This window comes from Balearica regulorum, chromosome 2, assembly GCF_011004875.1.
Source record: "Balearica regulorum gibbericeps isolate bBalReg1 chromosome 2, bBalReg1.pri, whole genome shotgun sequence".
Lineage (NCBI taxonomy): Eukaryota > Metazoa > Chordata > Aves > Gruiformes > Gruidae > Balearica > Balearica regulorum.
Window position 1 is genome coordinate 96573463 of NC_046185.1, and position 24513 is coordinate 96597975.

Here is a 24513-nt window from a genome sequence, read left to right on the forward strand (position 1 = left end):
GAGCTACCTGACATTGACATGATCATTAAGAGTTGCCAAATGCATTGAAACTTTTTTGTCTTTTTTTTTTTTTTTTATCCATAGATAATTATGGATTTAGGATAATTTAAGAATATTATTTTCTAAGTGTTTTAGCAATAGATGCATAGAAATGTAGGAATGAGACGCAGGTTGAAAAGTCAACTAGTCAATCTCCCTGCTTTGAGAGAAGGTCAAATATACTCAGACCATCTATCAGATCTTTGTCTAATCTGTTCATAGAAGCCTTCGATTATGAGGTTAAAGAAACTCCCTAGGCAGCCTCTGCCAGTCCTTAACAACCTTTGTAGCTGAAGTTTTTCTTTAATGTCTAATTTAATCTAATCTTATTTAATCTAATCTAACCTCTTTCTCCCTTTCCTACGCTGAGTGAACAAGGAGAGTAACTGATGACCACTCTTTTTACCATCTTTTTACATATTAGGAGATGGTTACTGAATTGCCCCTCAGTCTTCTCTTTTCCAAAGTAAACTAACCCATTTCTTTCAGCCTTCTGTCATGTTTTTAAACCTCTTAGCAGTGTTTCTGCTTTTGCCTGCACTCCAGTTTGTCTGCATCTTTTCTTAAAGTGCCATGATCAAAACCAGGCTGCGTATTTTAGCTGAAGCCCTATTACTGCTGCATAGGACATAATAAAGACCTCCATCTCTTACTTATGGCACGCCACTTAACACACTCCAGAATGACACTGGCCTTTTTACTCATCAGTGTTCAAACATACTAGATTTTTAAATTCACCATTACTGCCAGATTTTTTTCTGGTTGGCCATCTTACATTTTTAGTCAGTTTTCTTCCTTCCTGAGCATAGCTCTCCTTAGAATTTTGTATTGTTAGTTTTGGATTATTTCAGTAACATTTTAGGATCACTGTGAGAGCTAATCTCGTCCTCCCAAATGCTCAGAATCCCTCCTAGAAAGATGCCATCTGCCAGTTTTATGTGTACTCCTTAATCCATTGTCCAAATCAGCAATGATGTGACTATTCAGTAGACTGGACACAGCACAAATTTGTTGTCTGAGTTTTATAGCAAGCTGCTAAAAATGACAAAGTTTAGGGTTTATTTTGATTGGAATCCTTCACCCACTTCATTCAAAATTACCAACCTAGCTCAACATATGAAGGCTTACCACCTCATGATGTAATTCTTGAGATTAAGTCCCTTTACAAATGTCAGCAGCTAGAAGTAGCTGTGTCGAAAACAACACGTCTTTCATAAACTGCATACAGAAACAATAGTGCCATTGCTTTTTTTTTCTACTTTTTCTGCAGTTCCTTCCAGGAGAGAAATGCTAACTACATAAGTCCTTTGCTATGTTCTCTTTGCCCTGATTTATGACACACCTTTGCGGAGAGGCTTGGAAATAACTTTTGGTTTTACCACTGAAATTATAGCTCATGATCCATAATTTCTTATAGCATTTCAATAAGAACAGGTAAAACTGTCACTAGTAGAGTTTCTATATACCGTACAAAATGTTCTTTCCTAACATATAGCATACAGTAATTTTACAAAACAGGAGTGTGGATGTATGTGTAAGTATGACACTTGTTTTGCATTTGGGATTTGTGTTCATAGGACTGCTGAATCATAAAGTAGATTAGCTTGGAGTGCCACCACTTACTAATTTCACTCACTAATTTACCCACATTGCCATCAGTAAAATTGTACAGGAATAATGCACCTAATTCGCTTAGGTGTTTTTGTAAATATTACTGACTGACTGTCTCTCTGGGTGCTCAAATGCCTTTTCATATCTGGCCTCTAATAAATAATGAAATGTAGATGTTGCCCTCAGCTTACCAGCTTTACTTTAGCATTGCCTGCATCCTGCCTGTCAAATGGATTTAGCATATTTGCGTAATTATGTTTCATTCATTTGCTACTAGATTTTTTTTTTTTAAACAAGAAAGGGAAAACCAAAGGAAGCAAGGAACAGCCTATCTGCATGAAGCATTTAAATGCATCCTGCTAGGCATGTTTGAGCAGATCCTATTTATGCATTTAGTATGAAAAAAAGTAAAACATTTAAGGTAATTAAAATAATTATGAATTCAACGTTAAATCCTGCTAGCATTATTTAGTATTCTATGAGAACTGTCGTGCAAAGAAAAAAAAAGGGGGGGGGGGGGGAGGGTGACTAAAATAATCTTTTCCCAGCACAATGAACTAGTCCTACTGCTACTGAAATGTATAACAAAACTTCTGGGGTCCTTTGGAAGAGCAGCACATAGCTTCAAGTATTTGCATAGGCCTGATTTTTAAAAGAATCCACAGCAGTTCAGTAAGTGAGAATCCTCTTTAACTGCCAAGCTGATGGTGGCTGAGGCTGCATATAATAAAAGTTTTGCTTTTGCTGATTTGGGGATGGGGAGCTTGGAACAAATCTTGACACCTTCTGCAGGAACAGAATTGCTTCTGTCATTGCAAATTGGGTAATTCCAATGCACAATCAAGCAAGGGGTTAGTGTAACTTTGCAGGGACATACTCTGGAAACACAAAAGAAAAAAAGAGCATAGCTTTGCACAGATATGGAAGAAGGATTATGGAGGGTTAATCTAGTAGTGAGACAAAGAGCACTGCCTTTTCAAGGGATCCAGAAGGAAAGAACAGAGGAGAGGAGAAAAATTTAAAAGCATAGGGGAAAAAAATATGAAAAAGGTGAGATTTTATTTTTCTTCCAAAATCTTCAGGTATAAAGCTGGTTAATTTACTCCTAGACCATAAAACCAATGACTATAACAAAAGCATAGAAAACAGGCTGCATCTCAGGATCCTGTATTTCAGAAGAGTACCTGGTCTGTCCTTCCAACTTTCTAATGGGAACAACTATACCTACATTAAGGCATCTTCCCAATGCATTCTTAAAAATCTCCACTGATGGGTGAAATTCAACAGCTTCTCTTGGCAACATAGCTCAGTGTTTCATTACTTTTATCACAAGATTTTTTTTCCCTGAAGTTTAAACCTAAGTCTCTCTTACTTGAAATTACTTCATCCTTTATCCTCAGTGGACATGAAAAGATGTTTTTTCAGTCCTTTGTAACTAGCCAGACTGTTACCATGTTCCCCTCTTATTTTTCTTCAGCTGTTGCTTTTGACCACCACCAGACTTTCAGTCTTTCCTTAAAGCCCATATGCTCTGAGTTTCTTGTCATCCTCATTGCTTTCTCCTGGCCTCTCTCCAGCTGATCTGAATCTTTCCCTACCTGTGAGGCTTGAGTAGGTTCCCATATCCTGTGGCACCTATGCGGAAAAAGGAAAGATACAGTCTCTCACATATCTTCTATTTAAACCTGAAAAATCTGAGCACGTTCTTTAAAGGCGGTGAGTGCTGTCCTCACAGGGAGGTGATGTTGTGTACTGTTTCACTGACATAAGGCATACTTTTCTTTGACTGCTTGTTTGCTATATATCTGTCATTGTTTAACTAAGGTTTTCAATGCCTATTGAAGAAGCAGCCCTGACATTTTCAGCAATTACAAGTTGGTTCAAAATCCAGCTACTCACCACTCTCCATATTAAGCACGGCAATGAATTAATACCTTTATGTGCACCAAATAAACCAGTGAGAAGTAATGCTGAGTATGAAACTGAAATGAAATCCCTTCAGAGAAATTCAGATTTAGTGCTTTAGGATTTCTAGGACTGTCATGTCTGATTTTGAGCTGCTTCTAACACTAAGCATTAAAGCAAATTTATTTTCTGCAACATGATTGGGAAAGGAATGGTTTTGTGGGATTTCATGGCCACTGTGTCTTTGTTAATCAACATGAAATACATTGCATTTACCAGTAAGAAATTAGAAATTAATTAATGCATATTTCTTTTTTTAATTGCCACTCTTGGAAGCTCAGTATGTTTATGAAAGTCAAGAGCGGTTCTTTCTGGCTTACACACATCACTACCCATTACCCAGAGCAAGCTGAGGCATGGAATAGGTGCAAAATAGGTTCAAATGAGGTTCATCGCACATACTGGAGGTAAAGATTCTCCTGCTATAAATTAACTAATAATGTATTTGACAATACAGAGAGCTAAATGAATGCCTCATGTCTAACAAACAGCTGTATTTGCACTCCTACAGATAATCGGTGAGCACTCAACCACAATGAATAGATTGAATGAGGCTGATAGCTCTTTACCGTAAGACGAAGTCAGAGTGTATTAATGTAACACACGGTCATACATGTGCCCCAAAAATGTGGGACACATGTGCCAACCATCCAGCCATGCTGATCTTTGGTACTCTGTCACCCTGCTCACAGTGGATTACTGCTGACAAGTTGTAAGTCCAGCTTGGCTGGATTCAGCTACGGGATCTGATCCTTTGTGATGCTGAATACCGCTCTAAGTGATACAGACTGCTGACTGCAAGTCAGCACTTCATAGAAAATGCTCAGGAAATTGCAGAAATAAGTCCAGGGGCTGCGAGCCCCTGAAAGGAGCCAGGGAAAGCAAGAAGTGACTCAGAATGGTCCCCAACTCTGTTTTCTGATTTCCTCCAGTTGCTCCTGTCATCAAAATGTACCGCCAAAAGGATGCAAAAACCGTAATTAATGGCCAAACCATGCGTGGGTCTCCTCCTGCGGTTCTAGGCATGAGGTTGTTGTGGCAAATTTAAGAAGAGGGCCTTTTTCGATGTTGGTTTTTTTTGTTTTTTGTTTTCTCTTTGTACAAACTGGACCCGATCACTGCAGGCTCCAGGGTTCTATTGTTCAGTTTATTAGCCTTTCCCAAGAAATGTAGTTTTAACCATTGAGGAGAAAGAGGCAAATTGTTCTAATTCTCTAGGGAAACCAACTATATTTTGATTATAAGAAAAAGTGTGAGGCCTGAAATACTTTTCTTGTTTGACTCTCTTCCTTTTTACAGGCTAGGTCTACAGCTCTCAAGCTCACATTCTGTAGGCAGGCATGCACTCTGACTGTGCACACAGCTGACCGTGCACTAAACTCTTGTGCACAGTTGGCAGAATAGTTTATTTCCATCAGCTTGGCTTCTGGGACTCGCTTTTCCATGCATGCAGAACAGTTAAGAGTCTCCAGTGCAAGACTGGAGTCCCAGTTGCTTTTTATGTGGATGTGGGAAGACAGAGAATGCCAGGCTCCTGGGCTTGAGCCCAGTTGTCCCAGAAGATCAAAGTTTAAGCTCAGGAATTCAAATATGAAGCAACCAGAATTTTTCACATGTGGATGCAGGGCATGTGAAGATTTTTTCTGGAAGTTCAAGAGCAGGTTAAATTATCCATTTAGAGAGCACATACACTTTTTCAGTATAAAAGTAAAGTAGCTGTCTTTTCCAACCTACTGATAAACCAGTCTTTTTGTTGGTCTTTTATTTTTTGCTCTGTATTTTATGAACTGTGGGCAATTTTCAGGGCTTTTTTCATGTCCAGGTAAGGTGAGAAAATGGCCTTATAAGTTGTAAAAATCTAGGAATGAATGAGCAGGTAACAGTAGCTATTATAGCTGAGATGATTACTTTATTTACCTGTGGATCAGCTGCATTATTAGATGGGAGTGGAGGAAGATAAGAGAAAAGAACTTATTTGCCATGACTGGCTAAGTTCATTAAAAAAAAAAAAAGGGACACACACACACACACGTATTTTCTAAGGATACCTTAGAAATATTTTCTAAGGGAATAGAAATATATTTTCCAAGGGAAGTTGGTCATGATAAGTATTGCCACAGGTCACTTGGCCGATTTGTCTGAAAGGAATTTTTTTTTGCAAATGTATGCTCCAGCTATAGTATGGACCAGGTCAGAACGCCCATCTCTGAAACATTTGACGAGGGTATGTTATTTGATCTGACCTGGCAGACTGCTTCCTAAATAACTGTCTTGCCTGGCATCCTTTAGGGTAGCAAGGTGTTTCATAACTCCAGGGCCTTTTGTGGGCAAGTGGCCTCTGGGCACCCTTGGATGAGGAGTACTTTGGTTACCTTTGTTCCCTGCTCACAGAAGCTACAGGAGAAGGAGCAGGAAAGAGGTGTTCCCTTGTGCAACGATCCAACCTTGTGCAGCAAAACTGAGTCTGTGGACAAGCTGACTCTTCCTGTCTCTGGAAACAAATACTACAAGTACTAAACTGAGATTTCCTTTAATAATGACTATATGAGACACAAAAGAGACCCAGACAATTGCTAGAAAAGCAATGATCAGTATTGCCATTTTGCACTACCTGTGTATAAAAAGCAGCCAGGGTGAATTAGAGATGGGCTGGACAGTAATACTGGAAATAATGGAATGTCATTACATAAATCACTAGCAATGCCTGATCTCAGCTGCTGTATATGGTCATATACTTCAAAAGGATATTGTAGAATTAAAGAATATTTAAAGAGGATCATGATGACAGACCTCAGGTAACGCAAACATCTAATGAGGAAATAAACTTTCCATTTAAAATTAGACTAGGGAACATAGTGTATATTCATAAGACTAGAGAAAGGTTTGGAGGAGTTAGACCGAATGTCTCACAGCACAAGGAGAAGGGAAGCCTTGGTTGAACTGCAAGACAATAAACACACCTCAGATTGAAATGTGCCTAAGCAAGGAGGCCCAGAAGACATGGAATTTGAAGAGGAAATTTCTCTGAACAGTAATAAGAATATGCAAAGCTATTGCACTTTTCTTCTGAAAGACAGATTAAACCACACAAAGCTGGGCATGACCATTTAATTCTTCCAACGTAGAGACCAAGATGAGAACTACTTCCATGCCAGAAAGCAGGTGCCACAGTAGTTGAGCCGCAGATCTGATGTTGTCTGGCGCCTCATCTGTTTCCAAAAAATACTGTCACTGAGGAGAGGAATTTTGTCTTGCATCAGAATGTGGTTGCCAGCATCAAGGAATGGAAGGGAAACTGGCTGGCAGCAGTGTCGGGGACTGATGAGACCACTGAACAGTCAGCAGAGGCACCAGCTCAGGATGTGGAATCACAATGATCGGGACCCTCCAGCAAACCAGGCTGGCTTTGTTTTCTCCAAAATCTGGAGTCTAGTGGTCTTACAAGCTGAGGCCCTGATTCTGGAAAGAACCGTACAATGTGGCTGCCTATGATGGCAGGAACATAATGATTTCCAGACTCCTGGATGCAGCCATTTCAATTTGTTCCTGCATTCACATGCCCACACATAATAGTTTGTTCCTGACTGCTACAGCTCCGAACAAAGCCCAATTTAAGATTAAAGCATGATGTTGAAGCTGCCCAACTCCTCTGAAGAGGCAACCATTGAAAGGCTGCTGTTACTTCAATGCTAATGGAGCATAAGGATTCAAGCACAAACCATTGTTTTGGGTATGGTTACTTACAAATACATAGTAAGATGCCATGTCTTAAAACTCAAAGCTTTTGTTTAAGTAGAACAGACAAGCTAGGGTAGGAGGAAAAACCGATGCAAAGAGACCACAATTACATACCGGGGTGGTGGCTGAGCCAAAAATACACCTGTCTCCACATTCAGTCCAATCCCCCTGCACTGGGCTGCATACCAACTATTGATAGCAAGTCCAAGTTTAGCCAGAAAAAGGCTGTGAAAGGACATACCTCTCTTCTATGTGTGTTAGTGGAATATTACTACAAACAGCATTTACAAATACGAAACAAAAAACCGGGTTTGAGCTACTGTGATTGCTTTTTTCAGGGTCAGAAAAAAACCCAAACAACCAAACTCCCTGTGCCAATTGCTAAAAAGGAGGGCATATACCCCCTAATACCTTTAAATCTTATTTCTTCTGAAAAGGAGCTCTTACTATTTTTGTTTCTAATCTAGGCCAAGTTCTGAAATCCTTGTAAAAACCAAGGGCTTAATAATGAAACAAAAAATAACTGGTAGCTTTATTTTTATGTCAAAAGAGATAAGGATTAAAAATACTAACGTGTCCAGCTGAGTATATTCCAGTTTGCTTCCCCATGGAAAAAGAGTTTGTAAAGATTAGGAACCAGACTGTATTGCTTTGGCACGTGAGGACCTATGACCTTGACCACGGTCATGACATTCTGGCTGAGCTCCAGCTGTCCTCAGAGAGTGCCTGGCTTCAGCAGAACATGCAGAATAGGACTGGTCATTGACACAATTTAACCAGTCACTTCCAATTAGCAATTGTTTTTCATTAGAACTATATAAAAACATGCAGAGATGCTTTCATCACTATGTCCTGAATTTACATACTATCTATACATCTGTTTTTTCCTCAGATTATTTCTCCCATTGCTACCACTTTTACCCTAAAGGAGAAGCTCCAACTATGCTCCTAATTTTGTAGGCTTTGAGATTCTTTTCTCTTTCTCTCTTTTCTCTTTTCTCTTTTCTCTTTTCTCTTTTCTCTTTTCTCTTTTCTCTTTTCTCTTCTCTTCTCTTCTCTTCTCTTCTCTTCTCTTCTCTTCTCTTCTCTTCTCTTTTCTCTTTTTTCTTTTTTCTTTTTCTTTTTCTTCAGAAGTAGGCTTTCAGTTCTGCATGAAATCTTACTAAGTTACTGAGTGTTTGGCAGACAAGAGTTTTTGCATTTTGAAAATTATTGGTGGTTCCCAGTGAGATGTCATGTGGAGTCCTGGAGGACTTACACATGGGAGCTTCTTGTTGCTCATGCTTTCTGGGAAAGCAGAAATTCACTCCAGTATCTCACTGTTCACTATTAGCCCACAGCCTGTAGGACCCTGGAATCCATATCAGCAATGACTACCCCTCCCTGGATTTCCTTGCACCCTGAAATTAAAGTGTCCCTCTCCCTTAAGACGGTTGCTGATTGTTCTAGGAGCAGATGCGGTTCCCATTTAAATGCATAGTTCTGTGCAGCCATGTATCACACCAGCTGATAATAATGTATGGCAAGCTAAAGATCTTTCAACGTCCCAGTAAATTTATGCAGTCCTGAGACCGCATGCTTGGCTCAAGCTGTAGACCATGGAAAGTCCATGCTTCCATAACCATACCTCCATCTCCAAGCTGACAAAGGCTGGCTTGTGGGAAGGAACAGGAAAGATAGAGGATGAAGTGAAGACAGGAAGGGAATAGGAAGAACCCTACAGTTTATCCATCCAGCTCCTCTTGAATCATGAATGCCAAGCAAGTTTGAGTGATGCTAACTGCCAAATATCATTTAAGAAGTACCTTTATTTGCTCTGACAAAACCACATTGCATTCAAAATCCTTCCAGATCTCTATAAATAAATTCCAGAAGCTGTTAAATTAGAATCATTCAAGGCAGGTCTTTGTTATATCTTGATTTTTCTGTAAAGTACACAAATTAAATGATTCTATTAGGAAATCGTAAAGAAAGCAGACTTACTGGTGAAATTGCTTCTAATGCATTTTTAAAAAGGGTTGGAATCTGTATCTGTGGTGATCACTTGGCATTCTGGGGGTTAATACCATACTGAATTATTTCATCATCTTGGAAAGCCCATTCAGTATGACCTTCTTGAAAGGATATTTATAGACACCTCATGTAAATACACACACACACAGAGACACATACACACATGCCTTATTGATACATTTCATTCACAAAAATGAAGGTGGCACTTTCATAAAAAGTATTAACAATATGTTAGCCTTTGTTGCATCCCTTATATTTGTTTCCCATCATTAAAAATTGTGACATGGTAAAATGGATTTGCAAATCTGTTATTTCTCCTCAATACTGTAACTTCAGTGCCTTACAGAAGCAGAGCTAGGCTGAAGAAAAGAAAGGCATTTTCTACTGGTCAGGGGTCAATGGTCCATTTGAGAGTAAACCTCATAGATCACAGACACCCTTTCCACAACAGAACTTTCCCTATTGTCTTTCTACCTTTTCTGAAGTTAAACCACTACTGTTTGCATATTTAGTTTGCTATAGTTTACCTGCTGTTACTTGCATCCCTAATGTTGATAACTATTTCTGAGTACCTTTTTTGTGCTCAGCTGTCTTCTAAGAGAAGATGCCACATATGCTCTTAAGGATATACTGGCCAGTCTCTTGCCTGTGTATGTCCCTCATCCTCTGTGCTCATGCATCAGTCCTACTGGGCATCAACAGAATTGTCCAGAGACGAATACTTCCATGCATATCTCCCACTTCTTACTGCTGGCATTTTATTACTTTCCACAGAGCCACTGCAGAGCCTATATCGTCAATGGTTTTTCATACCTTGAGGTTGTGATAACATTATGGTACAGAGCATGTGCTAAGGAAAATGCAAAACAAGTACCAAAACAGTTTTCTTTCAGTGGGAAGAGCCCTCATTAGAGCTGGGCCACCTGCAGTGATGTGATGCCAAGCCCTCTCCCCTGCCAGATATACTTGTACCTGAAAACTGTTATGATCCTCAGTGGAGAATAACATGAGGGTCTGATCTGGTCCAGAAGGAAGGTTTTAATACCACAGGGTTCCAGGAGTGATTTGAATTACTGCTTACACACATGACCACTCCAGGGGAAAGTTGGTTCCCTTTTGACTTTTGCTAGCACTTTTGTATTTACATGCAAGAGACCATCTGGGACAAAAAGCTTTAATCCAGCTCCAGAAGAGACGACTGATGGAAGGCACTTCAGATTTCAGATGTGTTTCCATTTGGACTTTGGTGAATATCATCTTTACATTTGCCACATCGATTTGTTGTGTAATCTATCCATTCTGGCATGGTGTGCTTCTTGGTCTGATCTTCTATTCCAGGAAGAATAATATTTAGCAGACAGGTATTTTTCCTCTAATAGGTAAGAAAAAAAGATCAAAATGCTATATGCACTTGGCCTCTACTGTCATTAGACTGTAGGTAGCAGCAGTGCCCAAAAGCTGCTTGTCTTATATCAGCCATTTGCCCACATGCAGTAGACCCAGCTCTTCCGAGAAGCACAGGGGTTTTTCTTCTGCTTCCATCAGGACAATTGGTCTGGCCTTCTGCAACTTTCTCAAGTACGCTTGGAAGAGAGGGATGCTCAAAGCAATCTTCCACTGGGTGGCTTGAGTGGAGAGTTTGTGGATACTGGGAGAGTGGAAGGTGGAGCTGGCAAACCTCTGAAGAATGGGTTTCCAAGCTCTGCTCATTTGAAGGCTGTTTTCACTAGTATATCCATATCCTCTAACGCTGAGTCATAAATGTTCCTCACAAGGCCATAATTCCAAATAGTTTTGCACACCCTCCTTCATTCTTTCAGATGATGGAAAGGAAAAGACAAGGGCCATGTTAATTAGTCTTATTTCTGAAATGGCCTTTAGATAGCAGCAGAGCAAATGCAGGCCTTCTGTGATAGTTCATTAATTTTTGTGGATTGAGATTTCCAGTAGAAACAGAAAAAATCTGGCCATCTGTATTTACTCTGGTTCCCCTGATCAATGGCTTAATTAAGTTTTACTGAGTTTTACATAAAATGTTATACAATGCAGATATTTATGATGCAATAAATTACAAAATGGGAGACACAAAGAAGTTAATGAAATAGGTCTCCACTGCTTAAAGATTCTTCGCATATCCAGACAGAGTGCATTAGGATGATACCTTGAAAGAATCAGAACTACGTATGTTTCTGGATTTAAAATTTTATAAAGTTTGGCAATAGTCAGCTTTTAGGTTGCAAGTTTTGCAGATATGGAGGAAGGTTAGTTTGACCTTGGCCTAGATCTAGCATTGGACAAAAGTCAGGTATGGCTCAGATTCATCCAAACCATTTACAACTTCAAGTTTTGGTCCATCCATTGCAGAAATAACCTTACATTTATTGTTGAAGTGGCATTAGGAAAAGGTCCTACTATTCAGTGGAAAACACTTAGGTCTAAACATCACAACGAAGTTTAGAAAAGTATGATACACTTTAAAGAGATACATTTCCAATGAAAATTACCATGTAATTGTTCACTAGCAGTACTTTCTCAAATTGGCAGTGCATTTGCTATGTGCATACATAACATAAATATCTATCAATATGATTAAAAACCAACTATGCTTGCTTTACTGACTTGTTTGTATACCTACTTAATGAACTCAGCTACTTAGGTGCTTTAAAAAATAACACACAAAACAGACTGCAATATATATTAGGAAACCCTGTATTCTCTGTTACACTAAGAGTGACTCTTCTCGTTTCCTGCCCCTCCAGAGAAGGGATGACTTTGTTTCCAAGAAAAGGCAATGGCAAAACCCCCGATAGGATGATTATGATTTACATTAAGTCTTGAATGTCGAGTGAGGCTCTTTGATCCATTTTGCAAATTTTGGCCAGACCTGCCAGATACTGGCATACCTGGCCTGGTAAGTTTTTGATGTTCCTACTCTCTGCATTTTGCTTGGATTTACGGAAACTTAACTTAACCAGTCACAGTCTGCTAAGACCAGCAAGTTTCTGGTTAAAATATGTATCTCACAATGTGTGAATGCCTTCCCCTGAAAATGCTTTGATTTGCTTGCATTTACTTAAGTGTCATCAACAGGTTTGCAAACTTGGCTAAAGGTCAGGGAATGTAATGAAAACTTCATCGTAGCACCAACTGTCATGAAAGCTGAACCAGCATTTGGGCCACATCATAATCAAAGGATCCTTAACCTGACTTCCATCTCTTTTGCTCACGTGCATATATTGTAATGCCTTACACTAGTATGGGAAAGCCGAAAAGGCATCGTTCTTTGAATAGGAAAGAGTTTACCTCTTAGTAAGAGTTTATCCCTCTTAGTTAACAGGCTTTGTACTTCAACCTGCTATCAATTGGAGTTGCAGAGAGAGGGACCCATACTTGAACATGACTGTCATCATGGACAGACCTTAGTGAAGGTACTTGAAAGGAAATTAGTTCTTTGTGGCAGCTCTGCAGCCCAACGCTGACCAGCTAAACCAGTCTGGTGGTTTCCCTGGGCTCCCTCTGTGGTCAGTGGGTCAGTGACAGAGGGTGGCTTTTCTCCACGGAAAAGCAGAAGACAAATTTTGGCGTTAGCGTTGCATCCTCTTTTTCACCTCTCCAGCCACAGAGGCTGTCTGGGGCAACTGGACCCTCATGCCAAGTGAAATATCTGCATTTGGGGTGTAGGAGTAACCAAGTACAGTATGTGCGAAAACTGTGACCTGGCAACTGGATAGCCCCTTTCAAAACATATCTTATTTCATAGCTACGTCCGTGGCAAGTATTTTAACTTTAAAAGTAGTTTTGACGATACCCACAGCAACACTTTGCTTACAGAAGTTTAATGATTTCATTGAATGACTGCCTGCCTGGCATTTCCAAGGATTTCAAGCCTAGATAGGCTGGTTCACAGCTTCCTAAAGATGTTGTCTCTTGAAAGCATCTTTTCAGTGTAAGCAACCAGCTCAAGGCCGTGGCAGCTGTACCGTGTACGAAACGCCGGGTGCTGGGTTGCGCTCACTTCTTTTCTGGACAATAGAGCTGTTTTCCTTCTTTTCATGCTGCAAACCAGACTCAGCCTGGTTGCATTAAACTCTTATGTTAATGTTCCATTAATTAGCTTTCCTTTCTTTATATTTAGTCTTCATTGTTCTGCCTTTACTTTGTTTCACTCCCCATATAATTAAAATGTTTAACATTGTTCTTTCCTGTGGTCAGGACACATTCGCTTACGTCCATGTCGCTCCCAACCCAAGCAGAGGCCAAATGGAAGCAATTAAAACCGGGAACCATGTTGTGTCCCCCCCAGCCCCTGCCACCCAGCCCTTAACGAGGCGGCGACAGTGCTTTTGTAAAATCCCCCGACCTTTTGCCATTTCTCACGCCGGTGCCGGCTCCCGGCCCCCACACCGGCCCGGCCCGGCCCAGCCCAGGCCGACGGCGCCGGCGGCAGCGACGCATCCTCCCGAGGCTCGGGCACTGCTCGCCCGCTAGTCGCAGCAGGGTTCGGGGGTCTTTCTGCTGAAATAAGGGATTTAATTTTTTTTTTAATTACTGTATATGCACATGTACGCGTGTGTATGGGCAGATATATGTATTCATACATCTACCCGCCACCATGACCACACACCCCCCCACCCCCGCTCGGAGGGGCGGCTGCCACCGCCTCCCGGTAGGTGGCGCCTCAACACCGCCCACCTGCGCGGGGCCCGCGGCGGAGGCGGCGCGCCCCGGCCTGGCCCTGTCAGGCCCGCGGTGGCGGGAAGGGCCGCTGTGAAGCACCGTTAACCGCGGCCAGAGCCTTTCGCCTTCGTTTTCTGGCGCTGCGGATTCATTAGTTGTTGTTCGCTTTGCGTTTCTATCCCGCTGGCCGGGGGAGGGGAGAGGAGGCCGCCAGCCGGATCGCACAAAAGCCCTGTCGGCATGGCCGTCATGTTGTGCTTGCCTTCCGCGGGTCTTTGGCAACGGGTGCTTGAAAAAAAAAAATTAAAAAATAAAAATAAAAAGCATGGGTAAAGCTGCTGGTTGCTTCCTCAGAATTATCTGTTCTGAAGAGAGGAGTGGCAGGATGGCCTGCGAAAGATGGCCATGGGGTGCGTGGCTGAAGGCACCAACTCACCAGTGCCACAGGCTGGCCCACCCTGCCATCCGCCATAACACTGTCTGGTTTACAGAAAAGCTGTAAAAAAATACGAATTAAAAATACCTTACTCTTCAGTCAGCGGAGGCCTGACAAAGTCTGCCCGGCTGCAGGCACTGGTGACAGCTGCAGTGGGGGTGTGGGCATTGGAGGTGCCCGTGCGACGAGGGTGCTGGGTTTACACGGCGAGTGTGGCTGGGCTATACAGGTATAAAACTGGTTTAACAGAAAGGTGGATGGGTCCCTTTTGGGAACAAAAAGCTGCAGTATCAGGAGAGATTGCTGGGCTGAAGTGGGGAAGAGTTAGGCACCAGGTTTAATTAACACAAGGCTAGCCGCCTCTCCCCCTAGCTCCCATCTCACTCACCCCATGCCCCGCAGTGCCTAACTTTCACACATGCTGTATCCACCCCTCTGCGTGTAAGTCAGGGCTGTAGTTTCCACTTGAGACACCGGGACCTCATCTCTCTCTTGCTGTTTTGTTCCCTAGCTGTAAAAGGGAGCTACTGATGTTTTGCCTTCCCCAAAGGCAAACCCGTTAAACGGTGTGGGACAGCCTTCTACTATGGTGATGGGAAAAGTAAGGGAGGGAAATGATAGATTTTAAAAAAGCTCATTTTCTGCTTTGGGTGTGTTTGTTTTTATTAAACACAGAAGTTCATTAAAGCAAGCTGATAAAATCAAGAGATTTGTTTAGGGGTTTCTTTGTTAGTCTGTATCAGTTTACAAAGTATCTTCACAGTGAGGTAGTCTGCAAAAAGTGTGAGAGATTTTAATACTGAATATCCGTGTTTGGGGAGCAGGCAGGAAGGCAGCGAAAACAGTCAAGGTGCTCTGCTGCCTTTGTTGTTTCTTCATGGTTTGTTTTTTTTTTTGGGGGGGGGAGGGTTAGTCATATTTAACAGAGTCACTATGGACTTTAAAGAACTCACAGCTCCATGTCAAAAAATACTGTTTTGGTTCACCTCCTCTCCTTGAAAAATCATGTCCTACAAACAATACAAAGAGAGGCCACAAAATGGAGGGATATTTGTGGAACGAGAAAAGCATTTCTGTTCTGACACCCATGCTTCCACTTTTATATGTTTTTAACGTAAGTAACTAGGATGTTGGGAGGGGAGGGTGGTGGTATCCCATCTTTGTTATTAGGATATTGACATCTCTTGCTTCATTGATTTTTTATTACAGTCCTGAGGTTAGAAATAATGATTGTCAGTGACAGCTTCTTTGCTGCTTGCTTTAGCTTCAAGTGATAATTTCAGTCATATTTTGTTTTACTTTATTTCTCCCCATCCATACAGACTTCCTGCCTTTCTGTCTTAGATTTAACAGGAATAAGCGGTTTGTAAAAAGCCGCCTCTGAAAAGTTTAGGGCTGCAACATGCCAGCATAAAAGATAGCACCAAGCCAAGCTGCCTTTGTCGCTGCTACTGCTGCTGTCTTGGCATCTGTCGATGAAGAGCCGCTCCAATCTGGGGATCCCTGCCGGGGTGAGATATGGCCACGTCTCCATCAACGGACCAGGCAACACCAGTGCCAGAACGCTGCGACCATCTGATGCAAGTCGCTCCTAATGAAAGTCCAGCATGGGGCTAAATGAGTTTTCTCCACTGCTGGGTGAGGGGCTAATGATAAAAGCACTCCCTGGGCTCGCCGCTGCTGTCGGTAGCTTTGTCAGGGCATATGGCAGTTGGCTAACTGCAGCTCTTGCGAGGTTTCCTCTTGCCGCGTTACCTCTGGAGTTGGCCGGCGGGCTCGGCCAAGAGTCCCCTGCCCGCTGCCCGAGGGGCGTGTGGGCACGTGGGTGCTTGCCGGGGAGCGCGGCGAAAGGGCGGGGAGTTATGTGGAGCGGCATTATTTTGGCACCTTGCAACTGTTGTTGCTGCTGGAGAAGCACAGCTCACATAAAATCTGTACCGGCTTGCGGTAGAGGAGGCAGAAGATGTGCTAGTTAACGAGGTTAGCTGCACTCCCTGGCATGCAGACACACTCTGCTGCCCCGAATGTGTGGGCTGAGGCATTCTACATTTCCAGTCAGCATTCACAGTTTTATTAATGTAAAATATAATAATAATAATAATGATGATGATGATGATGATGATGATGACACTTGTGGCCAGGAAGTCCCTAGGCAGCTCACAAAATACAATTTAAAATAATGAGAGAAAGAAGGTAGATTCTATCTTTCAGTAGTAGACCTTTCATTAGAGAAACCAGTGAGAAATAGGGTGGAGAGAGGTAGATTTAAAAAAAAAAAGCAAAAGGCAAATGCACACATACACGCAAACACACACACAAAAGACACAGACACACAAGAAAAAAAAAAACCAAACCACTGTAGGGATAGGTGCTTGCTTGCTCACTTTTATTCTTACAGCAATTTCTTCCACCTCAGCTTTTTGTAGTTGACGTTGAATGTGAGACCTGTAATTTTTATTTTTTTTCAAACATAGCAGCAGCAGCATGTTCTCTGCACCTGTTGGTTTTATGATTTGCTTCTCACAACAATTCCTTTGCTGTTGAGACATGATCTGTATGACAGGCACTGCTGAATCAGCTTGTAAATAGAAATGGAGGTGGGTTCAATGCATTTTCCAAAATAACCTCCCTCTTCATGCTTTGTGCAACTTGCCCCTTTCCAGACATGCTTTATCCCTCTTCATCTCTTGCCATTTGATTTCTCTGTTCTGTTTTAATACTCTTTTAATCTATCTCCATTATTTCCACATTCTTGTCTTGTTCTCTTCTCACTTCATTTGCTTGGGTTCCCTCCTCAGCATGATAAGACTTTTTTTAGAGACCTTCAGTTGTAGGACTCGCTTGTGAGTGGTCTAGTGCAAGTGTGTACAACCAAGAGACTGCTTTAAGGCTTGGGCAGCACAGTGACTGCTCTTCACTGACCACATTAACTCCACGGTGTCCTGGGAATAATAATTCCCCAATACTAAGTTAGGCTGGCATTTTGACTATAAGGACTCAAAGCAACTCAATGGAAGGCCATCATCTGTAACATTACGTTTACAAGAAAAAAAAACCCCAACAAACCAAAACACAGTCTTACTGTCCATTTTCTGTAAGTTTTAAGTTCTTCTCAGTATAGGCCTGAGTCAGGATTTTAGTATGCTTTTGGGATTTGTCAGGGAAATATATATTTGTGGTTTATACTCATATGGCACACTCTGTGGATCTCAAAGCACTTGAAGCCTGTTTATCATGTAGACTTAACATTGCTGGCAGGGTAGGTTATTTCAAAGATTGGGTGACTTAGGCATTGGGGTTGTAGTCTTTAGAAAATTTGTTACTGCTAAGATCCCTTCCAAGATCTGTGCCTAAATGCTTGATGCGTTATTGAAAAAGGGGTTTACGTGCATTAGATTTGCTCTGATTCATAAGATTCTCCCTGGCATTACTGTCAATCTTGAAAGCCAGTGGGAGTTCTGGATAGGTTAGGGTGGTCACATGAAGGTCCATTTAATAGTATCAGATTGAAGCAAAGTACAGATGGAAGCCTGCTGGGTTTTTCTGGCACATGTTGCAAGTTGTCCCAATTGCCATTTAAAACTTACCTACTTCTTTGGTTTAAACTAACAAATGCCTTAGCAAGTGCTTCTTGTGAGCTTCAGGTAATTCTTCTGTTGGTGGTATAATTTAACTGAGTCCACGTTTTAAGGGAATTTGCTGTTACATAAAATATATTGCTGTGAATCACATGGCAGGGAAGCTCCATCAAGTACAGAAAGCTTTGTGTCCCATTTGCCTTATTGCTGTGCTAACACATTCAAGAAATACACTTTTCAAATGAACTGAAATAAAATGGAATTTTCTGTGAAATGAAAACATTTTTTTCTGGTAAATATTCTTAATTTGTTGTTGATAGATGTACTTAAATTCAGTAGAAATCCAAGTTGTGAGTGGCATTCAGTACCTTTTAGAAGCTATGGGAGAAGTAACTGAGGGGCTATGCACCCTATGAGATATGCTCAGAGAAGTCAGTCCCCAACAAGTCCTTGCCTGCCTGAGGGCAACCTTGACCACTACGGAAGGGCATGGAAGCCCAGCCGAGGTTCTGGGGATTGCCAGGATGTTCTCTCAGAAGCTCCTCTCAGTACAGTCCCGCGTTTGCTGTGCTTTATCGTGTAGCGCTGCCTCACAGAATGGTCCAAGTGTCTTGGTGCAGGTTGCATCCAGTTCAGAGGTTACAGTCTTGTCTCCAGCGCCTGCACAGCAAAGACTTCTTATAGGCAGCCTTAACCGTCTAACAAAGCACAATGCTTACACAAACTGTTTGCAGAAAGGGGAGGGAAATTTTTCAAGTGAGCTTGGCCTGTTAGAGCAAGTTTATATAAAGACTACGGGATGATTAACTTCTTGACAACTGCTTTTTCTTGATGTGCCCTACGTAAACAAACTAAGCTACCTGAATGCAGAAAAATGAAAGTGATCGTTAGTAAACATAATAAAAGTGCCCTGAAAGGTGTTGTGAAGTTTCTCCCATTCACCTAAAATCTCAGGTTTCTTTATGGAAAAGGCTGCCCAAAATTTCTTTCACCTTCTCCCATTCAAAAAAAGTTTAAATAAATTTTAATTTAATTTAATTTAAAATAAATTTTCAATACAAGGAAAAACCCAAGGGGAAAAAAAAAAAAAAGATTTATTTCAAATGTGCTTGGAAGAAAAACTTTTGTACTAAGTCACTTTAACTCGAAACATTCTTTAATTTATGAAATGTTCAGCTTTTTGTCTTCTCTCCACCTTTGTCATTTTTTCACCATTTTCTCATTTTTTCCAGATATGTGGTAGCATATTCACACTATTTCATTTTTCCTTTCTGCCTTTCAAAGTCAAGGAAGGTTTGGAAATTGAATGAACACATAAAAGGAAGAGGGAAGGGAGACAGGTGAAGATAAGAGTAACAGAAATAAATCCAGGGCTTATCCATTTTATTGCTATCCTGGCGAAGATAAGAGGAAGAAAGAGGGAGGGGAAATTTGATTTAATATATTAATATTGTTCTTTTAAATCCATAAGTAAACATTTCAGTCAGAAAACAGAAATTTAATCTGATTTCAGAATTTCCAATCTAAAACATTTGGAAAAAAATCTCAAACTAATTTTGTTTCAGAAGCTGTTTTCAATGGAATGACACTTTACATTAAAAAAATAAAAAAAAAAAAAAGGCATTTGGTTTGACTTACGACTTGGTCTACATTATTCCAAAGGCTCCCAGGGAAGTGTGGAGCCATCGTTTGTGGTCTGTGTTAGTGCAGCTCTTGGACACTTCACTTCCATGTTTTCAGTATCCACTGCCACTTTATCTTCCTGAGAGGAAGACTACCTTGTCTATAACACAGTGTAGCCTTTTAGACAAGAGAGGAAAAAATCAGTTTGTTTGAAGCGAAAAGATGATGGAAATAGAAATCCCAGTACTTTATATGGAATAATGCTTCACTGAAAATGTTTTTGATCTGGGTGGAAAGGAGTAAAAAACTAGACTATGGATGAAGAGTGTGAAATTTTACAACTTTGTCCTGTGCCCCAGTATGTTACCAGCCACAGGCATGGGTTGGAAGAACTCCTTACTCCACTCCTTGTACTGTTTCCTGTGGCCTCAGTAAGTCACTTAACCTTTGTCCCTAAGTTTCCTTATCCAACAAATGGGAATTTTAATACTTAATTTTCTGCCTCAGAGGAGCATTGTGAAATTTAACTAGTTAATGTCTGTAAAATGCTTTGAAGCCTCACAAAATCACCAGGTTGTTTTGTTTTAAAGGAGGAAGATGACGAATCCAGGGTGGAAATATATAAGTAATATAAATATATAAATACATAAACCAGTCTTTTTTTTTTTTTTTTTTTTTTCCCAGCAACAAGAGCAAACAAGTTGAATGTGAAATCAGTGCTGTTGTAGAGTATAAAGAACCAATGACTGAATAAATCTGCTTTGGAACACACCCTGGTAATTCACAATTCTATCAAACAATCTTCCATCTCCCCATTTTAAATTACTGGCATTTATGACGACTCCACCATGCGTTTTTCCTTCCGATTTTAACTCCCCTTTTAAAAACACAAGTTTGTGTCTGCCCAGACAAGTAAGAACATTTTCAGTATGGGATATGCACTGAATTAATTGTTTGGTGGGGTTTTTTTTCCATGAAAAGTTTTGCCATGCCAGTAATATCTTCTACAGTTTTCTTCGTGTGCTGTCAGACCTACACTTATCAGGTGTAATTTCTTTTTATTCAATAATTATGCCATTTTCTGTAGTGCTGGATGAATGCTTCAGAAAGCTGTCTACAAATGCTTGTTCCAGCTCTTAAATAAACTCATTTCAACTCTGTTCATACATATTTCATGTACACTTTATCTGATCATTCTAGTGAATGATTTATTGGCAGGAATGTTTGCCCAAATGCAAGATTTTAAGGTTCAGGTAATTTGCAAAAAAAGTGAAATCTGCATTTCTAATAATAAAAATCTGTACTATAAACCATAACTAAACTCAGGATCAATCTGTTACTCTACAGAAACATGAAATATGACCCAAAGTCTAACAAAATCCATTCTAGTTTAGTTCATTTGTAATGAAGTAATCTTGAGCAAATGGCAGACTAAGAATGATTTTTAAAACGTCAGAATATTTCCAACAGGTAGTATATGAAAGAAAACCAACATTCCAGTAATTGACAATTCACACACAGAGTTGCAATTCATAGAATAAATCACCTGCAAATTGTTTGGCCATTTATTGTATTTATAATATTTGGATACCGAACAAAATTCACTCTGTTTCTCTCAACAACACAGCAGAACAACCTATTGACAATGCACTGTTGTCAATAAGGTATAATTTGGAGAAAAGTTGATTTACTCACTGGATAGAACATGATTATAAAAACTAGAGTTACCCATAACATATTCCAGTTGAATAACTTCTATTTTTCTCCACATTTAGTTTCAATGTGGTCATACCCAATTGATGCATGACTTACTTGTTTAGCTGACTTATTACTGATTAAAATGGCCAAAGAGATATGATACTCGTACTGATGAGTGCTGTTGCAGGGTGACATTTAAACTGTCAGCAGCGCTGAGAGTCAACAAAATATTTCTATACTTCCTTCTAAGAACTGTTCATAACTGCAGAATAGTTTGGAGAAGTCACAAATGCTCCAAGGACAAGCAGACTAATATTTACAAAACTGAGATAAGAGTATTTTGTGACGTTATTTGTAATATTCAAATTTCAGAGTAAAATGAATAATCTCCAAGGCAAACAACCAAATTTCTTCCCTTAAAGAACAAAATGTGAGCCCATTGAACAAGCAGGCCAAACAGCACAACTTTTTGTAATAGTTTGTATTTCCTCATATCAGTTTACATTCAGACTCCTACAAAGCAGTGCATTTGCAAAGGTCCAAGAAACATTAGCCTTTATAATCTGTCTTCTTTGGTAGGAAATTAATCTCTCATTCCTTTCTCTCCCTGTCTCTCTTCCTTTGCACTTCTTTAGAAAGTAAGTCGCGGCTCTACACTATGTGACAGCTCTATCATATGGGGATTCGGCCAAGCCACGAAGCCTGTGTCTGCAAAGAGAAGACAAGTAGTTGAACAGTTCTGATGCCGTCGGTGGGATTACTTATTCTGAAAGTCACATCATTGCCTTGCAACAAGGAGGGCAAGGGACAATCAACAAGAAATATTCAGAGGTGAACATTTGAGGTGTGTTGAGGGAGGAAAAGTGACATTTAATTATTTAACTGAGAGTTAGGCACTTAATGCTGTGCCATGAGGAGTTTCACAGCCTTAAACGCTCTCCAGCATTCATGGCTTTAGCTAGTCCTCTGTTACAAGACAGCGGAGGAAAGGTGACAGTTCCATGTTACTAAAGAACAACATGATTACTATGGTCCTTAAGGATGGGCTGATGCAGTAAATCACTCTATGCAGGTTGAAGTTATTTCATTTGGAGTGGTAAAAGGAGCAATGTCCTGCAGCTACTGGGCAGAATTAATCAACTCCTCCCCTTTCACCTCTCACCCCCCTCCCTTCTATGTCATGGAGGGCGGGTGAGTGTACTTATATATTCCAGGCGAGATGGGAGATAATTGCCTGGTTTGTGGATCGCAACGACACTTATGTACAAGGAAACGATATACTGGACACCAGTTGCCAGAATAGCTGCTTTTGTTCCTAAATTTGGGCCTTGGTGGCTGTTGCTTTTAGTTCCTACTTGATTTTATTATTTGTCCTTTTTAAAAGTGAGGAGGTTTTATTCAGAAACTGTGAGGTTTATATGAGGTTCATCAGGATTAATTTCTGCAACAGTTGAAGGTGAAGAGGTGATAGTCACCAGGCATAACCTACTGGGGGAAATGCCAGAAGTGGAGAGACACAGGATGCCCTAGGATGTGAATCACAGCAGGCAGATGTTGTGATCATCTCCTGAAGAAGCTGTCTTTTCCCACTGAATTGGGGGATGCTGAAGGTGATAGGTTATGCTGAGGCTTAAATAAATCTTTCTATATAGCCCCCTTCAGTAGTCCATTCATGGTGAACTGGCCCTTTGGTTTGTGGCATCCTAGCAAATGCATGACAGGAGTGCTGTGTTTATGGAGTCTTAAATTCTGAAACATTTGGTTATTTCATTTCTTCCCAGAAAAAAAAAACAACCCACAAACAACATTTACTTCTTTTCTAGACCATCATTGCTGATTCTACTTAGCTCTTTCACAATTACTTGCAGGTGGATCCGTTACAAAAAAATAAAACACCCTCTCCCTTTTAGATCATATACAAGATCAGGGCAGACAAATTACTCTGACTACAGTGGACTACAGCTACATTAATTTCATCCAGTGCTATCTTAATTTCTTTCCTTTCCCATTTAGTTATGTAATGTGAAAATTGGCCTATTTTGGTGGTGTTGTTAGAATAATTTTGAGCTTCTCATTCTTCAGTAGTGTTGGCTGCCTAAGATGACCTCAGAAACAATCTGGTTAAAAAAACAACAACAAAAAAAAAAAAAAAAAGCAGGAGGAAATGTTCCTTTGTAATAACAACCTTTCAGGGAAGAGTGCCAGTGTAGCTCCTGCTTACTGAATGGTTTCTGGGCCTATTCTGGGAACGTGGGACACTCCCACTTATTCTGAATAATTTCTGATTAATATAAAGAATGGACATACTTAAAAAAAAGAAAGAGAGATGAGTTCTATTTCTAGTGAATTGGTTTGTGTATGAGCAGCCAGCATATGGTCAGAGACAGAAAAAAAAATCTCTTTAGTATTTATTTCTTTAAAAAAAAAAAGAAACAAGGCAAATAATTGCTATTCAGGCTGTAGCCTGAGTTGTATTCATAATGGTTTTGAAGTGGTAAGAGCTAAGCTGGTGGCAGAGCCAGCTCAAGGCTTCCCAGAAGAGTAGGTAAGACATGTGTTTTATTGATCCAGAAGTAAGGGGTAGGAACAATCACTGTGTCTGTAAGAAAGGAAAACCTGGACCTGGGCAAGAGAAGCAAGTGGATGGATCAGATCATGGTGCTTCTCCATAAATTCGGCTGCTGCTTCTCAGTGGGCAGCTATGTCTTCACGGAGGCACAGGTGAAAATAGGCAGTGAGGCCCGTGTCATTTTGTTATGTCTGTAGCAGCCTGCTACCCCATGAAACTGCCTTTTTTGTCTAGAGCATGTCTTCCTTCTTGACTGAACAGATTTTTGTACCCCAACTAAGTGCTGTATTTGTGGTATTTACTGCAACAGGCCAGTATTTGGGTTGCTACAGTGTGGCCTGTAATTTGGGAGGGCTAAGTTCATATCGTGGTTCTGCCAACCAGAGACTGCATTAAAGTGGGAAAAAAGATCCCTCAAACCCAACTCTAAACTTACCTTGTGTTCTGTGCAGCCTCAAATCTCAGTATACATTATTCCACCCCAAAACATTAACCTTTAATATCTTTCCCACTTTAATTAAAATAATAATTAAAAAATATTGCTTGTGTTCACCTACAGTATCACA

At 40.6% G+C, this 24513-nt stretch overlaps 1 long non-coding RNA gene across 1 annotated transcript in view; it reads left to right on the forward strand.

Moving 5' to 3' along the window:
• The window catches only part of LOC142600758 (uncharacterized), a 129889-nt gene extending 107624 nt beyond the window's left edge, over nt 1-22265 (forward strand). Inside the window, exons 2-3 of the long non-coding RNA XR_012834320.1 lie at nt 20365-20456; nt 22014-22265. This is a non-coding gene — a long non-coding RNA (uncharacterized LOC142600758). The remainder of the gene's footprint in view (nt 1-20364; nt 20457-22013) is intronic.
• Nucleotides 22266-24513: the final 2248 nt, after the last annotated feature.